Here is a 16,661-nt window from a genome sequence, read left to right on the forward strand (position 1 = left end):
GACTCTTTGTCGAAAGGCGGACCGTGTAGTGAACTAGGTCCTTTAAGGTTTTCATGTGGATTATTTTACTTTTATGTGGATGATTTTATTTTATGTAGATGATTTATTGTACCTTTGGAACTTTGACATTTTATTTAAGGAACATCGTCATTCCACAGTTTCTTTTGGTTTCTTCTGGATTTTTTTCTCTGTGGATACTTTGGGGTCAATCCTCTTTGGTTCTTGCTATCTGGAAATGGCCACTCGACATAGGCAAAAGTACTACTACTATTAATGATTTCTATAGCGCTACCAGTTTGAGTTTGTGTTGCTGCAGGACTTATTGTTTAGCTTTGACTTTTGCTGCCCTACCAGAAACGACAGCCTAGTGTTGTCTAATGGTTGGACTAGCCTGAACGGCAGAAGATTACGATCGCCTTAGTCACAGCGTGACTCAGCACTTCAAAGAGGTTACGTAAGCAGCAAGTTGAAGTATGGCCAGCCGGAAACAAAACAATAAAAAAAAGACCTGCTGACGTACATCATGCCTCACCATCTAGCGCCGCGCCGTGCGGAGCAACATTCAAGAATCCACCGCGCACGGACGCGCTTCCCTTCTCTGCCGTCAGAGGCGCGGCCCTCGCAGGGCATCACGGGACTCGCAGTCCCTTTGCCCGGCTTCCGATCCGTCACCTCTAGGGCGATGGTGGCGCGAATAAAAACTACAACTCCCGGCGTGCCCCTTTCACGAGGCAGTGGAAAAAAAAAAAAACTGCCGGGTTTCAAACTATCCAGTTCGCCATTATAACAGGCGGCAGTAGAAAGCGTGTATAGGTAACAAGGACTAAGCGGCTTTCCCCGGAAAGAGGGTTGGAAAAATAAAAATAAAAGAAAGAAAAAAATTTAAAAAAGCGAAGAAACGTACAAAAAGCGTATTGCTAAGGTGCGTGTGTTTGGTGCAGCGGTTGCGCTGTTGGTTTTTGGTTCGGGGCTGTGGCGGGAGCCCGAGAGGGAATTGGTCAGTGGTTTTATTGCTGGTTCAAAAACCGAGGGGTAGGGGAGGAGGAAAGCGGCCGAGTGGGGTTGCAGGTGACCGGAGTGGTGTAACTCCTCCGCGTAATAATAAGACTGACATCTCCCTCGCCGTCCAGCTGAGATGGTATTGAGGAAGGGAGACATGATGGGTCTCCGGGTCTCTCACCATTTGCCCCGCTTTCATAGTGCCAGTGCCAGTGACATGCAGTGTTTGCTTCTTAAATGTTCTCGTCTGCTATGGTTTTTTTTTTTTTTTTTGTTTTTTATAAATAATGTACCCTTAGTTGTTGTTTTTAGACGTTCTGTTGTAATCTGGTAATTAATCAAGTTCACCTTGGTCCATCTTTTTGATGGCAAGGGTGGACTATAAAGATTGCAATTATAATTGAAATTAAATGATCTACGTAAACGAAATTTCTGGTTCTACTTTTCAAATCTGGTTGGGGGGGAGGTGGTTTTCAGGGCTGGGGGCAGAAGTAAGAGGATGGGGAGGCAAAGGATGGAAGCAAAATATGATTGGGATGGGATCTAGTTCATTTCCTGCTTTTAACCTTTAAACTCAGTTCTGCTTTCAAGGAAGCTTAGTAGCTTGTACATATGCCCCTTTCCCCTATTCTGATTAAAGGGTATCCCAGATGTGACGATGTATTCTCTCTCTATTCCTGCCCACCTGATGATCCTTTCTCCTTCCGGATTCTTTTCTGCCTGTGCCCTATTTTTTGTTTTCTGTCTTTCCCTCCTTCAACATTTCAGGTGCCTCTCCTCTGACTTTCAGCTTCCCAACCCTTGCATTTCAGCTTTCTTGTGTTACAGCCTATTTTAAAGCAGCTACCTCCCTTATATTCTTGGGCCACAGTACTGTAGGCAGAATAATGGCAGATCAGCAAGGCAGAGAAGGATGCCCTTCTGCCATAATATGTGCTTACCTTGTATGCTATCTGGAAGCAGGAGTAGGAGTTGTTTACTGTGTCCCATTTTAGACTTGCAGATCTGATTGCCAGGAAGAGAAGAAAGAAAGGTATTCTTATTTTGTTTTAAATCTGGCAATGTTTGAAGCTGCTTTCACCAAAGGGATAAACAATATTAAAGGAATATGTGTCACCATACTAGTATAAGTGGAAAGAAATGCTTTAATGTATATCTTAAATTCATTCTGTTTTACATTTGATATGTAGAAAATGTGATATCTGATAACTTGTCAGAAGAAAAGCTTTTTGTTTTATTCTTTATTCTAGCTGGCACAGCTGGTCAGTATTGTACAACTTACATGTTTTAAAGCATAGGAGTTCCCCTGAGTTACATTATAGTATCTAATGTGCTTTCCAAATGTAATATAAAATCTGGTTAATTACATAGTGTGATTTTTGTTTCCTAAGCAAAGCCTGACTTGAACCTAGAATTTGTAGTTTCTGTCAAAACCGAATCTGTGACTGAAACTGGCCACTCAGTTTTAGTAGAAACCAAAACTATAAATGAAAACACCCCCACACTTACAAAAAGAGCCAACCTATCCTGCTGGCAGCAGCCCCCTCCCTCTTGCTTGATACCAATAGACCCTCCCTGAGCCTAATCTATGAAGTCCTGGTGGTCTTGTGCTCCCTTTGGGGGCAGGAACAAACCCTACTCATTCCTGCCTTGTACCACAACTCCAGTGGAAAAAGCCGAAGAAACTTTCTGACGCAGCCTTACTGTTACTACTGATCATTTATGTAGTGCTACTAGACATATACAGCGCTGTACTTCTTTTTGTCTTGCAAGACTGCCACAGGAGGTCCCGGCAACATTTTACAATTGGAACCCACTTTGGCAGGAGCAAGTCTCCCATCTGTACTGGTTCCAACCACAAAATGGCTGCTGGAACCTCACACGGTAGTCTTGGCAACCATTTTCATTGGATCATAGCACAGGATAGGACGCCCTAAGGTGGACTGGGGGAGGGTGAAGATAAGAACATAAGAATTGCTGCTGGTGGGTCAGACCAGTGGTCCATCCTGCCCAGCAGTCCGCTCACGTGGCGGCCCCGAGGTCAAAGACCAGTGCTCTAAATGAGTCCAGCCTCACCTGCTTATGTCCCAGTTTAGCAGGAACTTGTCCAACTTTGTCTTGAAACCCTGTAGGGTTTTTCCCCTACAACAGACTGTGGAAGAATGTTCCAGCTCTCCACCACTCTCTGGTGAAGAACTTCCTTACGTTTGTACGGAATCTATCACCTTTCAACTTTAGAGAGTGTCCTCTCGTTCTCCTTACCTTGGAGAGGGTGAACAATCTGTATTTCTCTACTCAGTCTATTCCCTTCAGTATTTTGAATGTTTCGATCATGTTGCCTCGCAGTCTCCTCTTTTCAAGGGAGAAGAGGCCTAGTTTCTCCAATCTCTCACTGTACGGCAACTCCTCCTTCCCCTTAACCATTTTAGTCGCTCTTCTCTGGACCCTTTCGAGTAGTACCGTGTCCTTCTTCATGTACGGTGACCATTGCTGGATGCAGTATTCCAGGTGAGGGCGCACCATGGCCTGGTACAGCGGCCTGATAACCTTCTCCGATCTGTTTGTGATCCCCTTCTTGATCATTCCTAGCATTCTGTTCACCCTTTTCGCCGCTGCAGCGCATTGTGCAGATGTCTTCATGGATTTGTCGATCAGAACTCCCAAGTCCCTTTCCTGGGAGGTCTCTCCAAGTACCGCCCCGGACATCCTGTATTTGTGTATGAAATTTTTGTTCCCGACATGCATCACTTTGCATTTATCCACGTTGAACCTCATTTGCCATGTCGATGCTCATTTCTGGAGCTTGATTATGTCATGTTGCAGATCTTTGCAATCCCCCTGTGTCTTCACTACTCTGTATAATTTTGTATCATCCGCAAATTTAATTACCTCACTTGTTGTACCAATGTCCAGATCGTTTATAAAGATGTTGAAGAGCATGGGCCCAAGCATCAAGCCCTGCGGCACCCCGCTGATTACGCTCTTCCAGTCTGAGAATTGTCCATTTACCCCCACTCTCTGTTTCCTATGCTCCAGCCAGTTTTTAATCCATGTGAGTATTTCACCCTCGATTCCATGGTTTGCAATTCTCCGAAGTAGTCGTTCATGTGGAATTTTGTCGAACGCCTTTTAAAAATTCAGATATACAGTGTCGACCGGGTTACCCTTGTCTATCCACCTATATACTCCCTTGAAGAAGTGCAGCAAGTTCGTCGGGCAAGATCTGCCTTTACTGAAACCGTGCTGGCTGGTCCTCATCAGATTGTGTCTGTCAAGGTGGTCAATGATGCGGTCCTTTATCAGCGCCGGTACCGAGGTCAGAAATGCTGATTTTGAGGTCTTTTTACTAAGACGGCGCTAGCCATTTTAGTATGAGCTAAACGCTAACGCATCATTATAATCTATGGACACGTTAATGTTTAGTACATGCTAATATTTAGCACGTGCTAAAATGGTTAGCGCGCCTTAGTAAAAGGACCCCTTTGTGTTTGATTTCAGTGCCGAATCCAAAACAGAAATTTCTTTGAATTTCTGAGTACTGTAATTGTAATAGTGAGAATAAGGAGGAGGACTATTTTAACATAGCCCATTGAAGAATGTACTGTTGTTGTAGCGGACAGGCAAAAAAGAGAAAAACCCCTTGTCTTAGGATAAAAGTACAACAAAAAAGAAGACAAGGTGGATATCTAAATCAACCAATATAAGACTTTATTATAGTTTATTTAAAATTTGTTATACCGCTTATCGTACTTCTAAGCGGTGTACAGAATATTAAAATTAACACAGGTTAAGAGTCCAAACAAGGATTCCTGTTTCGGCTGTCAAACACACAAGATTGACACTAGCCTTGAGAAAGTCTATCCGGCAGAACGAGACCTGTCGGTATTTGGGATACTTATCGCTACTATCAATGCTATAAATTGCAGAGAGTGAAATCCTATAAAGGTGCACCCAAGATAAGTGATTTTTCCAATGGAGATCTAAATATTTTTTGATATTATTCAAAGTTTTTGCAAGTTGTGTTATATTCATTGCATGAATTTTGTAACCTCTCAGCAGTAGCGATTTAGTGCTGTGTGTGGTACCAAATGTGCTACATTAAGGGCTCCTTTTATGAAGGTGCGCTAGTGTTTTTAGCGCATGTACTGGATTAGCGCTTGCTATAGCATTCGCTAGCCGAAAAACTACCGCCTGCTCAAGAGGAAGCCGTAGCGGCTAGTGCGCACGGCATTTTAGCGAACGCTATTCCGCGCGTTAAGGCCCTAATGCACCTTTGTAAAAGGAGCCCTAAATATATCACATTTAATTAATTTGAAACAAGTCAAAAGGTTATAAATAGAAAAGATACATAAACGAAAATATAAAAAGAAAGAAATTAGAAAAAGATTTTGGAGGTTTTTCTGGATCAATAAATAAAAATTCAATCCAGAAATAACCAATAGCAGTGTAGGGTATGGTTTGGATTTCTGAGATCCTTTTCCTCCATATGCACATGCATTAATGCATACATGTGTAGTGGCATGCATTCTCAATAAATAGAGCTTTGGTTTATTGTGATTGTATTTTTGATCTATTTCCATTTTTTAATATATTGAAAGAGTAGTTCTAATTTGCACCTTGTAGCCAAAATGCATTTGTACCCAAGTAACGTTGCCCTCGCTAAGAATAACTTTTCCCTCTTGTTAGGTCTTGTGTCCCTGGGAGCTCATCAACAAGTATCCCAACACACTTCCAAACTGTCTTGCTAGACAACAGATCACCTGTGTCTAAAATTCCCTAATGGCATCATATGCCCAACCAAAACAGATGTCTCTCAGTGTGGCAGTCGCTGTCTCCTCACATTTCTCATACTGCACTTCACATACAATTTTTACTTGCACTACCTACTGCTCTTGCAGTACACATTTTCTATTATGGTGGTTATCCCCTTTTAACCTCATAAGCTTTCCTTTATTTCAGTATTTGAAAGATAACCTTGCCTTTCTTGTCCACCATATACCGTATGTTACTTTCTGCAAGCCCTATTTCCCTAGCAACAGCAGCAGATGAATCCAGAGACCAATGGGATAACCCACATCTACCAGCAGGCGGAGATAGAGAAACTGATTAACAGGTGGTCCTATTGGCTGGCACTCCTCCTGTCTCATCAGTATGCTCTATCTCCCAGCAGGGGAAAGTCGCTCTTCCACTAGCTCCTGGATTCTGGCTGTGGCTGGATAAATATTTTCTCCTGTTGAGGTTTGCTCTTCAGTGAGGCAGCAGTTATATTTCTCCTGTTGAGGTTTGCTCTTCAGTGAGGCAGCAGTTATATTTCTCCTGTTGAGGTTTGCTCTTCAGTGAGGCAGCAGTTATATTTCTCCTGTTGAGGTTTGCTCTTCAGTGAGGCAGCAGTTATATTTCTCCTGTTGAGGTTTGCTCTTCAGTGAGGCAGCAATTATATTTCTCCTGTTGAGGTTTCCCTCTTCAGTGAGACAGGGGTGTCCGGCTGGACGGTGCCGGCTTTAGAGGTTACACTTGGGCCCCCCCTTGTCCCTGCCTCACCCTCCCTCCAGTGATAGAGGGGTTAGCTGGGTCTCTAATTTTTCTTCTTTCCCTTGAAAAAAAAAAAAAAAAAAGAAAGAGACCATTTGCTTTTTGCAGTTATGCATTCTCAGGGGTGCTCTACCGGTGTCTGTCAGTCCTGTAAGCCTGGTTGTGAGTATCCCTTTGTTGCATTGCCCTGCGGGTTATATTATTTTGCGGTTGTCTTGGACCTACAGATTTGTGTTGGTTTTGTGCTTGTTCTGGAGTACCTGCAGCTGTGCGGTCGCGTGCCTTCCAACTAGCTTTCCTCATCTTCTAAGCCTTGTTAGGGCAGTGAACACTGTGCTGTATGGGGAGTTTTTCATTTGCAATGTGTGCTTTTTTCAGTTAAGGCCTTCTGTTTGGTGTCTTGGGCACTGTTGTTCAAATCGGTGTTTTCCCGCATGCGGGAGCCGCGAGCTTGTTTTTGTGCGTGGGTGGGAGAGACCTGATTTTTGCGGCATGTTCGCTGGGGCTGTCCTATGCGCAGTGTGTGCCGCGGCGGTGTTCAAGCCGTCGAGTGAGTCGCGCTTGTGGAGTCAGTGCCTTTCAGCGAGCGGGTGGCTCGCGCTTCTGCTCCAACGCTGGTGGCGAAGCCACTGCGTTATTGGCGCCTGTTTTCAGCTGCGGCCTTATCTCTGCGCCTCCCCAGTCACCCGGTTCTGGTCTTAACTGTGTCGGGGGTTGCAGGTACAGTTGCTGTTCACGCGGCGCTGGGACTCTCTCCCGAAGTGCTTCTTTGGGGTCTGGGAGCCATCCTGCCTTGCCTGAGAGCGTTGGAGAGGGAGTCCATTCGGCAATTGGCCCCTCGGTTACAGCTTGTCACGGCGCTGGGTCAACAGGAGGTGCTTTGCCACTGGGACGGTCAGCGGCGGGGGGAGGGATACCCGGGTCTTGGTTCGGATCTCTCCTCCTGCATCCCGGGGTCCCGGTATGGTAAGAGTTCTGCCTGTTGGCTGTTGCCTCTTATTTGCGCCTTGGGGTTGCGCTGCTGGTATCAGGTGGTGCTATTACAATATTTCCTTGTCATATGTATGTCTATTATATTGCTGGAGAGTTTAAGTGATTTTGTACACTTACTGATGATACTACAAGGGATATAGAATTTACAACAAAAAATAAAATACAATACAATAAAATAAAATAAAAATAAACCGCCTTGTACTGGCGTGCTGAGTTTCCTGTTGGGGCTACACGCTCTTAGTAATGTGGGGTTACCTGGTGGCACCTTCACTTTTCAAGCGGGCAGGACTAGGTTTTGTTGGTATCTGGGTCAATGCAGGGTCCTGTGTTTTTCGTGATACTCATCAGCCTTGTGCGGCTATCGTTTTTTCCTGACGTATGTTAATCAGCTCCCCTATTTCTTTTTTTCCCCTCTTCGCATTGTTATGCGCGGGGTCGTTCCCTTGTAGCCATGTGATGAACGGCTCTCTGAGAGGGGAGACAGGGCTGTTTGTCAGTTTGCATCATCCCTGCAGTGTATTTTGGACAGGGTGTTTTCTCTTTCTGCCTGCCAGGTACATGCCTTTCGCTGAGGGGCACTGAACTCAGTTTTGGGGCGGCAGTGCTAGGTGCCCTGGCGGCACTTATCCGCTTATGGTAGGGGGAATACCTTTCTTCCTTTCCTGTGCTTTTCATGTTCCTCCGCTGTTGTACAGGCCTTTCCGGCGTTCCCCTATTTCATGGTAAAGGATTCTCCGCTCCGATTCTTTCTGTATCCAAACGGCGTGCAGTCTCTCTTTTCCAATCTGGCCCCTAAATGGGACAGTCTAGTGGCCTTGCTGGTATATATTGTGTCCGATATATCTCCATTGGATTGATAGCGCCTCACTCTGGACAACCTGTCATTGCAGCGGTGTCCTGGATGAACGCTTTTCCAGTTTCTCTTACAGTCATTTGTTAAATTGATCTAGCAATTCCTGATTGACCCTCCCTGATCCCGCCACATACCTCTTTTACCCATGTATTCTCCATGGCAGTGCCGAGGCACCCTCTTGTTGTAATCCACCTAGACTGAGAGGTATTGGCGGTATAGACAGCGTCAATTTAATGATATAATATGGAGGGGTGGCAATCATAGATTCAATACCTTGGCAGTTAGTTGCTTGTCTCTCTTTGGGCAGCGCTTTCGATTTTGGCACGTGCCATTTCTCCTATCCAAAGTTCAAGAAACTTTTAGAAAATGTGGCCAGAGGTACTGTTTTGGCGCTACCAGGTGATTCACCTAATTTCTTCTTGACTGAATGCTGGATTCGGACGTCTTTCAGTCGGGCCATTTGACTGACACGAACAGGGTGATTTCTTTCCTCAGTTCTTTGGACGTGAATCTTCGAAATTTGCACAGCGCTCTTTTCTCCTGTACTATTTATAGGTATGTCGAGGAGATGTTTTTTTGTTCTTATGGGAGAGACATGTGTTCTTCCCAGAAACTTGGGCGATGAGTCACAGTCTCAGGTTTGCAGGCTTCTTTGGTCCCCATGACTCAGAGTATGGAATTCTGTTGTTGACCGCACTGGGAACTTCGGCTTGCTTTCCCATTATAACGCTACAGCAGTCGCCCTTGTTCTGGTGGTGCCCGGTTTCTCAGGGCTCCGATTAGTTGATAGGCTCCTCATGCATCGCTCTGTAGGTTTTGGTGGCTCAGCGAGATTTCTCTTTTACAAGGCATGCCTCGGTTTTGCTGGACTAGCTCATGGCCACCATACATCCCGGGCTGTTGGGTTGGGGGGACTCGGTGCCTTCCATCCTCAGCTCCAGGAGGCTGGTCTTCAGGATCGACTCCGTACTTGTTCATTCTTCTACTCTTGAGCGTGGTCAGGCTACCTTTCTGGAGCTTCAGACCCTTCTTCCGGAATGCCGCTGAGGGCCTTTCAGTCAGTATTTTGATGGGGGTATTTCTCTCCAGCTTGGGCAGTAGGTGCTGTACTCCATTGCCGGGTACAGTTGTTGTTCTACTTCGATGGGGAGACCCTCATCTTCCTCTTCTGTTGGCAGATCATTTTAGGGGTCAAGAAAAGAGTTTGGATAGACTTTTTCTCCGTGCAATCTGACCATGACCCATTTCTGGTATGTTACAGTGTTCAGCACTGTGTACGCTCTAGCAAGTGTGCACATTAGTGATAGTGAAATCTTATACGTCCTGGATATTGGGAATTTTGACTCAGGCGTTCCAGATTTTTTTTTATGGACGTGAGATCTCCTGGTACTAGACCTCTTGGTCTCATCTCACGATTCAATACTTCCTAGCACAGGGAGTGGGAGTTAGAGGGGGGAAACAGCGTGGCTTCTTTCTCACCTCTGGTTTCTCTTTTTCAGTGTTTTCCCCTTGCTGATAATGGCTTGGATTTGCCATCTCCAGCTTGCTTTCCGGGCACTGTATTTGTAGAATTCTGGCTTTGCTACTTTCGACAGCTGGACTATGGCGTTTCCTGGTATCTCCGGATTTGCTCACCTAGGGTCCGATCGACATGGATATTCGTACTACTTTGGTATTACGACCTTGCTTTTGAGAAGTTCTGACTGACGTGTAAGGGTTATGCGCAGCGGGTTGTTTCTTCTCTTATCCTGGCGCTACAGAAGTCTTCACCTGTGGATTCTGCTTCCTTTTGGATACTTCTCAACTTTGCACCCTTACATAGTTACTTTTTGGCACAGGGGTATTGCCAAGGGCTTAGGGTTCCATTCCCTTCAACTTCAAGTGCTATTCTTAGCTGGTTACCGGGGCTAGGTATATTGCTCTTCAATTACTTCTCAGCTTCATGTCGTTCCGTTCCTAAACTGAGCATGGTATATTTGTACACCTCTTAAAAGCCCTGTCTGGAGTGCAATCTTCCGGTACTTCTTCGCAGTTTCCCATAGGCGTCATTTCCTCCTTGTGCCGTTGACCATGGGGTTTCTTGTGGCTTTGGTTTCGGCTCTGCAGTTTTCCGAGTTGCAGGCCTTGTTCAGCGGGGATTCTTATTTCTGATCTCCATTATCTGAGGTATCAGTTCAGTCGGTGCCACAATTCTTTCTCGGGGGTGTCATCCTTTCTTTTATGACTAGCTCACTTTTCCTTCCTTCTTCCGGGGAGGAGAAATAGGGGGTCGTGCTTTTATTCATTGCATTTTTTTGATAGTGCATAGCTTTCTTCGAGAGCAAGGTTTCTAATGACTTTTGGTTGTTTAGATCACCTGATTTTGTATTATTCACGGGACGCCTCAATCTTCTGGCGGAGTCCAAAGCCGCCATCGCTCGATGGGTCCAGGAGGACATTCTGCTTACTTGATGGCAGGAAAGCGATTGGTGAACGAACTTCATGACAATTCCGCCAGTGCGATGGCTACTTCTTGGACTTGGTCCAGAGGTTTTTTTCCTTGGAGGAGTTTTGTCTCGCGGCTGCTTGGTCTTCCGAGAGTGTTGTTTCTCGGCATTGCTGGTTGGATGTGGGGACACATGCAGTAGATGTGTTTAGTGCTTTGGTTGTTGCAGAGGCGGCGTTTGCTTCCCATCCAGATTGAGGATTGCTTTGCTACATCCCATTGGTCTCTGGATTCATCTGCTGCTGTTGCTAGGGAAGGAAAAATTATGTTCTTACCTGTTAATTTTCTTTCCCTTAGACGCAGCAGATGAATCCAGAGCCCCACCCTTTCTGGTAATGTCTGTCGGTTTTTTCTTGTGCAACTTTCGCGGTTTGTTGTGGTTGATAGTGGTATTCTGTATCATTGCCTTTTGCGATTTGTTCTGGGAAAGAAGTTTTTTACATGCTATGCCTATTGCTGGTTACATGTGCTTGGGCAAGGAGCTATACTGATGAGACAGGAGGAGTGCCAGCCAATAGGACCACCTGTTAATCAGTTTCTCTATTTCCGCCTGCTGGTAGATGTGGGCTATCCCACTGGTCTCTGGATTCATCTGCTGCGTCTAAGGGAAAGAAAATTAACAGGTAAGAACATAATTTTTCCTTATTCTAGTCTTCAAATATTTACGCCATTCCTACTTGCGAGAAAATCTGTGTGTTACAGCAGTGACAACCCTTGAGCACAAATTCTATCTGCTGCTTGACCATCATGGAGAGCATACCAGCACATTAGTTGTATACTGTACTGGGGGGGGGGCTATGACAAAATTAGTCTCAGCTCTACTGGCATATAATTAGATGTTTGCTGCATCCAATCCCACAGATAACTTATGGTACACACCATAATATAGCACCACAAAGCCATAGGGCTAACCCCCCCTCCCCTAATTCATGGGATACATGAAGGTGTGTAAACTTGATCTCTTCTTCCCTGAACTTACCTTGGAGCTAAAGACAGATGCATCCTGACAGTTGCAGATAATAGACAATACCTGCATAACACACATTCAATTGCGAGAGGGATGATATGCTGTATAGTTTGATCTGATCATGCCAGCGATTGCGGGAGGTGTCCATCACAGCTTTTCAGCTTCTCCTCCTTCCCAGGAGGCTCTGCTGCTCCCTCAGTTCTTCTGTCTGCAGGCCAGTTAGAAGGTGAACTGCTTTGCTTACTCTTTATTGTTTTGTGGTAGGGTTTTTTTTTTGTGGTTTTTTTGTTGTTTTTTTTTGCAGTAGTTTGTATTTTTTTCAGCACTACAGAGTTCCTGTTCTACACAAACTGCTGCCTGCTTGGAGAAGGCGCAGATGTTTGGGTCTGTAGCTGGCAGGTTAATCCCTTGGGGACCTGTTTCAGCCAGCCTGCTGAGGATTTCTGGAGCTCAGGGTTTCATGCCCCCAGCACTTTGTTCGCATCCTTGACTTGGTCAGGAACTTGAGCCCAGGCTGTTAGGCATCAGTGGTGGTCTGTTCTGGTTTTTAGAGTCTCATGAGGGTTTTATAGCTGTTTTTTGGCATCAAAATACTGGTGGTAGCCATCTTGGATTTTTCCAGATTTTTTTTCCCTAAATCCTCAAAATTTTTCAAATCCCCTCTTCCTTTTCAGCAACAGCAGATGAATTAAGAAATAAGTATGTTGTTTCCTCTACCATCAGGCAGAGATAGAGAGCACCAGAACTGAGCTCAGTCATATAGGATGGAATATTCACTGGTAATTCAATATTCACTGGTAATTCAATATTCACTGGTAATTCAATATTCTGTATCTCTGCAGGAGGATGGATGGTCTCTCTCCTGCCCCTGGCTTCATCTGTATGATGAGTGGCCTGCAAACGGTAGCTCAGTCTGACTCTGCTAGGCTTGCTTATGCTCCTGTTTTGGCCATGCTGACTCAGCTGAGTGAGGGGATTAGTCCTCCTGGGTTCCTCTCTGGGTATAGCTGGTGGTGCCATTTTCCTACCCGTCCCCTGGACCCCATATGGTGTTTGCCCTGCACTGCAACTCCCTCCTCACACTCCACAACTCCTTCCTCACTGAAAAAAAAGGGAACTGAACATGCAAACCCAATGGGAGTGCTGTGGTCTGGGGCATTCACAGGAATCAATGCAGCAACATATGGTTGTGCTTTAACTCTAAGGGCTACTTTTACAAAGGCGCGCTAGCGGTTTAATGCACGTAATAGCGTGCGCTAAACCACCGGACGCGCTAGCTGCTACCGCTTCCTCTTGAGCAGGCGGTAGTTTTTGGCCAACGCGGGGGTTAGCGCGTGATGAAAAGTTGCACGCGTTAACCCCGCTAGCGCGGGTTTGTAAAAGGAGCCCTAAGACTTGAGTATGTTTTCTTTGCTACACTCTGCCATCTGTTTTTTGTTTCCTTCTCACAGATGGAACTAGAGAGTTGCGTGGGGACAGAAATTCCACCCGTCCCCGCCAGTATCCTCTCCGTCCCCACCCATCCCCGCCCGTCCCCATAAAAAGCAGCAATTACTTCTGACAGGATCATCAATTCCACAGTGTCTTTTGTGTTTGCGCTGTTGTTTTCCTTGTGGAATCTCTTTGGTGGAACCCTTTTTTTGTTTTCTGTTCAGGTAATTAACTTATAAATCCCCTCTTTTACTATTATATAGACGAACCCTGCTTCCAAAGCCTTACATCCCCATGGTAGTCCCGTTGGCTCGAGGGGGGTCCCCATGGGAGTCCCGTGGATTAGGGGGGGGTTCCTGCGGGACTCCTGCGGGACCCATGGGATTCCCGCGATCTCCATTCCCGTGCAGACCTCTAGATAGAACCAGGGGAGAGGCGGTTATCTTCTCCCCTAGGTTGCGGGGAGACTCCAGTCCCTTCAGTTCAACTTTTTTTTAGGGTCTGACCCTTTGTTCTGCCCGTGTGGCATTAAAACTCCCCCCCCCCAAACCAACAAAGGGAGGCAATCCTGGAGTTTGTACTTCTGCGGGGATAATGTATATGATTAAAGCACTTTGAGGCAGCTTCTGCAGTAGTGTGTTCAGTGAGAGGGAAGGGAACTTCCTTTTTTTCCCCTCCGTTGTTATCCAGACTGTTTCTAGGCTAGCATCTTTCTACCTTATGCCTTTGTTCCTGCCTGTGTCCCACGTTAAGGCTGGCAGTCATAACGATCACAGACATCAACTTCCCATGGAATATTGGCTTCCTGCCAAAAGCTGCAGGAACACTGGGTTCTGTTTTTCTGTCTCTAGCACCTTTTAGGTGGCACTGCCTTTCACATTTTTGGATCTGCAGTAGTGCATGGCACTTTATGCTTGTTTGGCTCGGTTTAATCTCGGGATAAGCTCTATCTATGGACCAGCTCCCCTTCTGGAGGGGGAGAGTGGCACCTCCTAAGGCCTTGTCCTCAGCTCCTCTATGGATCAGCCCCTTTTCAGGATGTGGGGTGAGGCACCTCTGGCCTCTGCGAACTGACCTATCTAGGGTCCGGGATCCTGACAATTGGTAGGATCTTCCTGTCAATTGTCTTACCTAATCATTCTTCACTACCAATTAAGGGCATCTTAACATTAACAGTGTTTGGCTCCCAAACGGCATCGGAATGGTCCCACATAGGCCAATTCCTTGATGGCATTAATTTCTAAAACAAGCTGACGGTCCTGTGAAAGCAGACTCCTTGTCCTCCCCTGACATCCCCCCTCCCGACACCCCACATACCTCCCCACTTCATACCTTTTCCTCTCAGAGGCGTCTGTGTAGGTCCTGACATCCCCCCAGCTCACGACACCCTCTCAAGTTTATTAGGTATTTGATATACCGTCTATTAAAGGGTTATCTAAATGGTTTACAATAAAATAACTAATAAATATATTAAAACAACCTGGTCCAATCAGAGCCTAAGGCCCCTCTCCGGATGCATCGTGAAGGATCCTAAGGCTCTGATTGTCCCGGATGCTTTAAGCCCCTTCTATGGGGTATCCAGGCCAATCAGAGCCTTAGGACACTTCACAATGCATCCGGGGAGGGGCCTGAGACTCTGATTGGCCCAGATTTTTAAAAGACCCTCCCTTAGAAGGGGCCTTAAACAACCTGGGCCAGTCAGAGCCTCAAGCCCTTCCCCGATGCATACCAAGATGCAATGAGGAGGGAAATTCGCATTTAGACGATGCAGGAGCAGCTCCGATGAGGGTGTACAGGTTCCTCCAGCTCTCCAATTGAGGTAAGGGGGAGGGGGTGGGGGAGGGGGGTTACTTGGGTCGTGGTGGGTAGTTAGTGAAGCAGGAGAGAATGGGCATCTCTCCTGCTGCCAGGGGGGTGGTTGGATTGTGGTCAGTGGTTAGTGCAGCAGGCAAGAGTGGGAATCTCTCCTGCTGCAGGAGGGTTAGAGGTGTTATGATGCAGCTGTTTTTGTTTTGGGGTTTCTCTTTTTGACGGCAGCGCTGACAGCTGCATTTTTCATGCAAATTAGGAATTATCCTAGGACAAGCAGGCCGCATATTCTCAACATATGGGTGACGTGAACCAGGGAGCCCCAATGCGGGCAGCTTCACAAGCAGACTTGCTTGAAGAACTTTTGGAAAGTTCGCGACTGCTGCACCACATGGGCGAGTGCCTGCGCGAGTGCCTTCCCACCCGACGTAGGGCACATGTCTCCTCAGTTCTAAGTTTTCCGCGAAGCTGAGATTTAGTTCAAAAAACCGTACCTTCTCATTGCTGCGGCTCATGTTAGTTTATTTTTTTTTTTCACAGTCGCTGCAGTGCGCGTAAAAAAAAAGTCTTTCCTTAATTTGTTCGGTCATGTCACGGTGGGGCCTTTTCCGCAGCCTCAGCATAGGGGCTTCAATGTATCCATGGCCGTTTTCCATTCAGTGTCTCAGCCGGCCACAGGGTTCAAGAAGTATAGTCGGTGTCCGCGCAATGTCTCTCACTGACCCACATAAGTGTTGTTTTCAGTGTTTAGGACCTGATCATCTTCTGGAGTCGTGCGCCCTCTGTGCTACACTTTAGAATCGAGTCCTTAAACACCGTCGAGTTCAAATTGAAAAGATCTTCGGAGCCATGGATCTTCCTCCAAAACCCTCAATTCCAACCTCGGCCTCGACCTGCAATGTGCCGATGTCTTCTGTGAGACTTAAAGCCTCGACCTCGCTAAAGCCTCCCTCGATGGGGAAGTCCTCATCTTTGGGGAAATCTGCAAAATCGTCCCCCGAGGGGCCGCTCTCCTCAGTGTCTCCAACAGATAAGCTATCGAAGCCAGCCCTTCAGGAGTCACAGTCCACTCCCAACAGCGAGCTCAATGGGATCTGTTGCTTCGAGGCTTCCCAAGAAGCGGATCTCTAAATTGAGGAAGCACTCATCCTCGAGGTCTTTTTCCTCGGAGACTATAGCCACACCAATTGCACCAGCTCCAGTGGTCTCGATGCCGGCTTTGCAGAATATGTTGGAGACCATTCTGCATCAGGAGTTTGGTAACATGTTTGCCAAATTGATTCCTGCCTCGACCCTGCTTCCTGCAGTCCTGCCTGAGCACTCAGCAGTATTAAACAGTCGAGTCCTTGTGAGAGTGCCTCGAGTCCAACCTGATCACTCTATTCAAGGAGTCGAATCCTTGAGAGTGCCTCAAGGTCAATCTGAACACACTATATAAGGAGTTGAGTCCTTGCAAGTGTCTCAATTTCGTTCAACTTCCAGAGGCAGACCTTGTTCATCGAGGCATCAAGATTCCTCGAGGCCACCAACTCCATTCTCGACGAAATCTGTTGTGGAACTTCATATTCAGACACCACAGGTCTCTCGTCAGT

The 16,661-nt window shown here is 46.4% G+C and overlaps 1 protein-coding gene across 3 annotated transcripts in view; it reads left to right on the forward strand.

The window, feature by feature from the left end:
- The first annotated feature begins 723 nt into the window (after positions 1 to 723).
- Positions 724 to 16,661, forward strand: part of RANGAP1 (Ran GTPase activating protein 1) — a 220,637-nt gene continuing 204,699 nt past the window's right edge. Inside the window, exon 1 of one of the 3 annotated variants that reach the window (XM_033929405.1) lies at positions 724 to 922. The gene's annotated coding sequence lies outside the window, so the exon portion shown is untranslated. Of the gene's footprint in view, positions 923 to 942; positions 998 to 1,541; positions 2,033 to 16,661 lie in introns of those variants that run through there. The other 2 variants (XM_033929406.1, XM_033929407.1) reach the window with 2 other exon arrangements.

The sequence above is a fragment of the Geotrypetes seraphini genome, chromosome 2, assembly GCF_902459505.1.
Source record: "Geotrypetes seraphini chromosome 2, aGeoSer1.1, whole genome shotgun sequence".
Classification (NCBI taxonomy): Eukaryota; Metazoa; Chordata; class Amphibia; order Gymnophiona; family Dermophiidae; genus Geotrypetes; species Geotrypetes seraphini.